This window comes from Brassica oleracea, chromosome C5 (assembly GCF_000695525.1).
Source record: "Brassica oleracea var. oleracea cultivar TO1000 chromosome C5, BOL, whole genome shotgun sequence".
Lineage (NCBI taxonomy): Eukaryota > Viridiplantae > Streptophyta > Magnoliopsida > Brassicales > Brassicaceae > Brassica > Brassica oleracea.
In genome coordinates this window covers 31,119,128-31,126,954 of record NC_027752.1, presented here as the reverse complement: position 1 = coordinate 31,126,954, position 7,827 = coordinate 31,119,128, and positions in this window count along the sequence as shown.

Below are 7,827 nucleotides of genomic sequence, written 5' to 3'. Positions count from 1 at the left end.
CGAGCTGTCTGATTGCTGAGATCGGGAACGCGAGCTGCCCAACGTGCTGATCGGGTCGCGAGCTGCATGCGAGCTGTCTGAGATCGTCTTGTTTGCGAGCTGAGGTTGAACAAGCCGAGATCGTCTGAGCTAGGATCAGGAACGCCTTGAGTTGAAGCTGATCGGGAACAGATTGCAAACAAGGATCGGGATGTAAGGTTTCGCGATCGGGATTAGGACGGTTCGCCGGTAAGGATGTTCGCCGATTAGGGTTAGGCTTTTAGGCGGTTTGTTTTAGCTTAGAGATTTAGATTCTATCGTGCTGATAACGTGTTGTGAAACTAGAGAATAGAATCTATGTTTCTGTATTATTCATAAACATAAGGAGCCATAAACAGAAAGAACCCTTTATATATAGGGAATTACACCGTCATAGAATAATGGAAAGACTAAAGAAAGGAAATACAAATATGGAAAGAGTACAAATCATAATCTAATAAGGAAAAGACAAGATGTCGATTCTCTCTCTCTCTTTCCTCACGGTCGACTCTCTCTCTAGCAATGGGCCGGTTATGAACCGGGCCGGTTATGGACATCCACAATATGATTTATAACAGTTATACATTGTGAAATTAGATAGATACGGGGGCAAGTTATAGCTGGTTAAAAATATTTCTTTTATAGTCTGAGAAATAACAAGATGCAGCCATTAACAAATGATTACTATTTCTCTGCATTTTAGTTTTCTGACTGTTCTATTATTTAATTCTTGCGTGAAACATTTTCGCACTAACATTTATTTTCACTGTAATGTAAAGCAATCGGTAAGCCGTGACCGGTGTAAATTTCAAGGCGATCAACTCTCTTTTAGTTAGAGATGTCAAAGGAGGTATTGGTCCACGGGCCGGGTCTGTGAAGGCCTGCTGCGGGGCGGGTTTGGGCCGGGGTATAGTAGGCCCTTTTTTTGCGGGACGAGCGGGCCGGGAGCTGTGCGGGATGGGCCGAAAGAGGGACGGGCCAAGGATGACCTGCGGGTTTCGCGTAGTCCCGCAACCCTAATTTTTCCATTTCCTTTTCTGCCTCCACCTGAAGAAACGAGAGAGAGAGAGAGTGCGACAAGAAGGCCATGGGTGTGAAGGAGCTCCGGTGACCGTGTTTCAAGGTCGTTGATGCTTCCGGTCTACCGTTCGCCTTTTATCTCCTCCGGTAAAGATTCTTGTTGTTTGTTGTCGATCTATTTTGTCGGCACTAACCAATTATCTCATTTTCTTTTGCAGGCTGGACTCTTCTGGAGCTTATCTGCTTCGATCCACCACCGGAGCTTCTTATAGATCCACCGCCGGAGCTTGTATTCTTCTAAGATCCACCACCGGAGCTTCTCCTCTGCATGCATGTTCATTTCCTTCTCCGTTTCGCCTCTTTATTTAATAATTTTGTCTCTGATATAGTTGTATTGCATGTGATGTTTGTTGTTTAGCTTAGGTTGATGTCTTTTAAGTGTGTTATGTCTCTGTCTCGGTTGGGTTGGTTTTATTTGTTTTTAAATTGTGAATCTGTCCGTTGAACAGTTCATGTGAATGTTATGTCTCGGTCTCTGTCTCAAGTTGAACTCGTTAGAATATTTAGACCAGATTAAATTCATGTGATTGTTTGTTGTCTCTGATTGTCTTACCGAAGTTTAAATTGTGAATGTGTCCGTTGAACTCGTTAGAATATCCAACAAGCGTTTTATTTGATATGGTTACAGAAGTTGAACAAAAATAACTTGTGGTCAGTTCTGATATGTTTTCTTGTCGTGTTGTCTTTGTTTTGTGTTATGTTTTGAGGCGATGAAGTGATGAAGAACAAGGATGCGACTGGTTCATCCTCTTCTCCTCTTATAAGATAAGACATTACTTGTTTGCATTGTAAATTTGTAATGCCAATATGTTCCAAGTGATTTCTCTGATTTTTTTGTTTTGTTTTTATCATCTGTATGAAGAAGGAGGCGTCAGCACGTCAGCTTCCAGCTTTTCATTCCCTAACAGCTTCAGTACCTCAGGTTATTCACTCTCTTACGCAAAACTAGTAATCATTGATAGGAGAGCTTGATGTCTTATTGTCTTGTGTTGACTCTATCGGTGAATCTTTGCCGCATAGCTTATGAAAAATCATTCTGAGGATTTTAAGGCTGATTGTTCGTAAGCTATGTGTGTAGATTCACTGCAAAGTTAAGACAAGACTAGTGTCTTACTGTCTTCTGTTCAGTAGTGTAGCGACTTGTTTCACTTGTTTGCATTGTTGTCTCAACTATAATCTCTGATATGTATTTTCTTTTTGTCTGTGTCACGCTTTTGAATATGTGTTGCCTCGAGCTCTTGGAGTGATCGTGAACAAAGGACCGAGTACTCAGTCGCGAAAAAACAAAGGACCGAGTACTCAGTCGCTGAAGAAGAAGAGCAAGATCCAAGAGGAGATACCGGATTTTGATGATGAACTGGTAGAAGATGTGCGGAAAAACAAAGGACCGAGTTTGGATGATTTGGAGAATAGGCAAAGATCAGATGTGTGGAAGGATTTCACGGTGGTTGAAAAACCCAATGGAGATTTGAAAGCTTTGTGCAATCATTGCAGGAATATGTATGCATGGTATTCTCACTCGCATGGAACAAGTGGGCTGAGAAGGCATCGGGGGAGATGTAAAATGTATCCAAGTCATACTGGGAGGCAGCAACAACTCAATACTGAGGGGAAAGTAGTATCTCGCAAGTATGGTCATACTGTGTTCAGACAGATGGTAGCTAAGACAATAGTCCAACATGATCTACCTTACGCGTACGTTGAGTATCAAAAAGTTAGAGACACATGGGCGTATTTGAATGCTGATGTCCAAACCATTTGTCGAAACACAGCGAGAGCAGATGTGTATCGATTATATGAAAGTGAGAGAGACACACTGAAGAGGGAATTAGGGAGTCTTCCTGGATGATTGTCTTTCACATCTGACTTGTGGACATCAGTGAAACGAGAAGGATACATGTGTGTGACAGCACATTACATTGATCGGAATCGGAAGTTGAACAACAAGATCCTGACGTTTTGTGCTCTACCACCACCACATACTGGTATGAATGTTGCGGTTCAGCTCCTTGAATCACTGAAAGAGTGGGAAATTGAAAAGAAGGTGTTCTCGATCACATTAGATAATGCTACAAGTAATGACTCGATGCAGGATATTGTGAAATCGCAGCTGAATTTGAATGATGATTTGTTGTGTGGAGGAGATTTTTTTCATGTCAAAAACAAATGTGTGGATGCTGCCGGGGTAGTAGAAGGTGGATGGCTAATACTGGACGTGCCGACAAGATGGAACTCAACTTACTATATGCTTGAAAGAGCCATCAAGTACCATAAAACATTTGTTAAGTTGGAGGCATTTGATAAGAAGGGTTATAAAACGGCGCCCACAGCTGAGGAATGGACTAGAGCAGCCAATATTTGCGATTTTTTTTGGGTCCTTTTGCTGTGATCACAAGCTTGATGTCTGGTTCGAATTACCCGACTGCTAACTTGTTTTTCTATCAGGTTTGGTTGATCCATGATTGGCTTCGGAGAAATGAGGAAAGCCAAGACGAGATTGTCAGATACATGGTGCCACCGATGAAAGAGAAGTTCGACAAATATTGGGACGAAGTCAGTGGTGTTTTTGCAATGGCAGCAGTCTTCGATCCACGATTTAAGCTTTCTATTGTCGAATGTTGTTTAGGGAAGCTTGACATGAGTACTCGTGATGCAAAGGTGAAGAATCTGCGTGACAAGCTGAGTATTCTGTTTGAGTCATACGACAAAAAATCCAAGAATAACTCGCCTTCTACTGAACCTCGTGAGATTGCTTCGCAAAAAGCATCTGAATCAGGGTCAATGGGGCTGTTTATGAACTACAATGTGAGTGTTTTTTATTTTTTAATCTTCTGGTTTTTTTTTTCCTCTCTAATATTTTTTTTTTCAACTTTCTTAGGATTTCTTACATTTAATTAGACGACTTCCATGTAAGTCTTCCGGCGGAAGACTTACATGGAAGTCGTCTAATTAAAATTCTGGTCAAACCTTGGTTATTATAAAACACTTCCGTGTAAGTCTTCTGCCGGAAGACTTACATGGAAGTCGTCTAATTAAATGTAATATTTAAGTTTTATTTTTCTGGTGGAAGACTTCCAGTAAGTCTTTTAGAAAAAGTCAAATTTCTGACATGGTTCGGTCAATTGCAAAACTAACATGTTTATCCTAGAAGACTTACCGGTAAGTCTTCTCTGGTATTTTCGTCAAATTAAGATTCTGGTCAAACCTTGGTTATCATAAAAGACTTTCGTGTAAGTCTTCTGCCGGAAGACTTACATGGAAGTCATCTAATTAAAATTAAATAATTAAGTTTTATTTTTCAATTGAAAAAGTAATCTGAGACGAGTTACATGAAAATCGTCTAATTAAATGTAATATTTAAGTTTTATTATTCTGGTGGAAGACTTCCAGTAAGTCTTCTAGAAAAATGTCAAATTTCTGACACAGTTCGGTCAATTGCAAAACTAACATGTTTATCATAGAAGACTTATTTTTGAGATTTTTTCAAAAACAAAAGTAAGCCGATATTTACAAAGGAAGACTTCCAAAGAAGTCTGTTGTAGAGTAGACTTCTATAGAAGTCTTCCTTTGTAAATTTTCAATTGCAAAAATAACCTAATGGAAGACTTCTTGGAAGTCTTCTAGCGGACGACTTATGTGAAAGTCTTCTACGTCAATATTTAATAAACTTTCATTTTCTCTAAAACTATACAGGCTTTTTAATATTTTCTTGTTAATTCATGTATATTAATTGATATTGGGGCTCCTGAATGAAATTCATAACTTAATTGATTTTAAATATGAGGTTAGCAACATTCTTGTTTATTAATGTTTCTAGCTAATTCGAGAAGACTTCCACGGAATTTTTCTACGTTAGTTTTTGTAAACTTGTTAGGTAACTTTAAGATATTTTTTTAACTTTCAAAAATGTTAAGTAACTTCAAGATTATCAAGTTATATGATTTAATATGTTTTCTTAGATCATAAGATATACTTTTTAATTTTCATGAGATTTAAAATTTAAGTTTCCCGCCTAAATTTTAATTTTTCGCTTATATTTTATTTTTCCGCTTAAAATTTAGGTATTCTTAGAAGACTTCTTGGATGACTTCCCAGAAGACTTCCTAAAAGACTTCTACTGAAAGTTTTGTATGTTTGAATTTATGTAATGTTAGACATTTTGTGAATTTGACTAAGTTTTCTTAGAAGTCTTTTCCCTTAGTTTTAGTAAATTTGATTAATTTTTTTGTGTTATTTTGTTTTGCTAATGATGTTGTAACAATAACTTCAATAAATTCAAGTATTTTTGGCAAGATAATATTGTAAACATGAATATATTTACTAAAAATTTCATTAATATCTCTTCAAATTTACAAAAGAATTCACAATAAAAAGAGTACACACATAAATCACAAAACATGCCATAAATAAAACTATACACATGGAGTTAGAGATTATTCATCCACAAAGAAAATCTTGGACCCCAGTTGACATAGAAGAAGACTCCGTCAGAAAGTCTTCTAAGGAATTATATTTTAGAAGACTTCCGAGAAGACTTACAAAATCTGACTAAGATCTAAAAAATCTGCATATCAAAAAAATTCAAATGACTTCAAAACATAAAAAAATGAGTGAAAAATTAGATAGGTCTATCTTTATAGAACACCCAAAATAGATATCCAACATTTATAGGTCTATCTTTAAATGAGTGGAAGATGAGAACCATTTAATACAAAACCTGCAAGAACAAGATAAATTAGTAAGAAACACATGAAACAAAAAATGAAAAATTGATATAAATTTTGGTGTTTCCAAGTTCAAAGAGATTAGAGAGAGGTTAGAGAGTTTTAGTTTGAGAAAAAGGTAAGAGCTTTATGCAACAAGAGCTTACCTATGAAGAAAAATCAGATATGGAAACTTACCAAAACGCTCAAATCTGTTATGAAAGAGGGGACATGAGAGAAGACTTCGTAGAAGACTTCCAGGAAGTCTTCCTTGAAGTTAGAGTCAATATATTTTAGAAGACGTTCGAGAATGGGAAGTCTTCCAGAGTCAGATCCAAATCTAAAAAACATGCATATCCAAACCCAGATCTAAAAAACAGGCATATCCAAAAACGTTCAAATAGCGTTAAAAAGAGAATATGAGTGGAAGATTAGATATATCTACTTTTATAGAACACAAAATATAGATATCCAAAATTTATAAATTTACCTTTAAAAGAGTGGAGCATGAGAACTATGTGATAAAAAATCTGCAAAAATAAGATAAATTAGTGAGATGATACAAAAAAATGAAAAATTCATATAAAGTATGATGTTTTCAAGTTCAAAGAGATTAGAGAGAAGTTGGATATATGGAAATGCTTAAGATAATTGGTTTGGCTACCTATGTCACCAAAGTTGACTTACATTTTCCATCACACATCCATTTAGAATTCCAAGGTTAAGCGTGCTTGAGCAGGAGTAGTGTAAGGATGGGTGATCTATCGGTAAGTGATTTGCGATATCATGCGAGTGAGGCCAAAGCACGGAGAAAGGTCGGGTGTTGATTTCAGGGTCAGTAAACAAGTCTTTCGGGCCTTGGAAAATTAACGCACCGACCATTGGAACGGAATGGGATCCACGGGCCGAGAGAGCAGGCGTGGCTGGCCCATTAGCCGTGCACGGACAGGGCGTTACAAGTGATATTAGAGCTAGATTAGCCATCTCGGTTCTGATCCGAGAGGCATCTTGAGACCTGTCGTGAGGCGCAACAAGGACGTTGCGTTCTCTGAGAGGGGTGAATTGTAACATCCTGAGTTGTGATATATGGAAATGCTTAAGAGAATTGATTTGGCTACCTATGTCACCAAAGTTGACTTAACTTTTCCGTCACACATCCATTTAGAACTCCAAAGTTAAGCGTGCTTGAGCCGGAGTAGTGGAAGGATGGGTGACCTATCGGGAAGTGATTCGCAATATCGTGCGAGTGAAGCCAAAGCATAGAGAAAGGCCGGTTGGTGATTGGTAAACAAGTCTTTCGGGCCTTGGAAAATTAACGCACCGACCGTTGGAACGGGATGGAACCCATGGGAATAGAGAGCGGGCATGGGTGGTCCATTAGCCGTAGGTGGACAGAGCATTACAGTTTTGTTGCTACCATTTGAGGGAAAGAGAAAGAATGTGCATATTTTTTTTATATATGCAGACAAAAATTTTCATTTAGGTTAAATATTTTCGATTCAGAAGACTTTCAGAGAAGTTTTCTATTAAACGACTTCATGGAAGTCTTTTAGCTCTAAATATACTGCTCGCCCAGAAGAGTTTTTCTAGACCCTAAATTTATACCTTAAACTTAAATAGTTAACTAAATAGAAAAAAAAAACATTTCACTAAACTTAAAATAAATTTTGAAAGTGTTTAATATACACGAAACTAAACACTTACATGTCAAATTTTAATTTTCCAAAAAATTGTTAAACTTCCAAAACTAAACCTTTAAATACAAACAATACTACAACATATGTTACCAAACCCAAAACCAAAGAATATTATGACTAACTACATTCACGCATCTGTGTTGAGAACTTTTCAATTTTACTATATCTTAATTTATGTCCTTTGTATAAACATGATTTCAATTTTTCACTCATTAAAATATTTTTAATAAAATTTTAAATTATTTTTAAGATCTCCAGTATAAAAAGACGTCCTGGAAGTCTTTTTCCAGAAGACTTAAAAACTTCTAGAAGACTTTCATGGATTATAT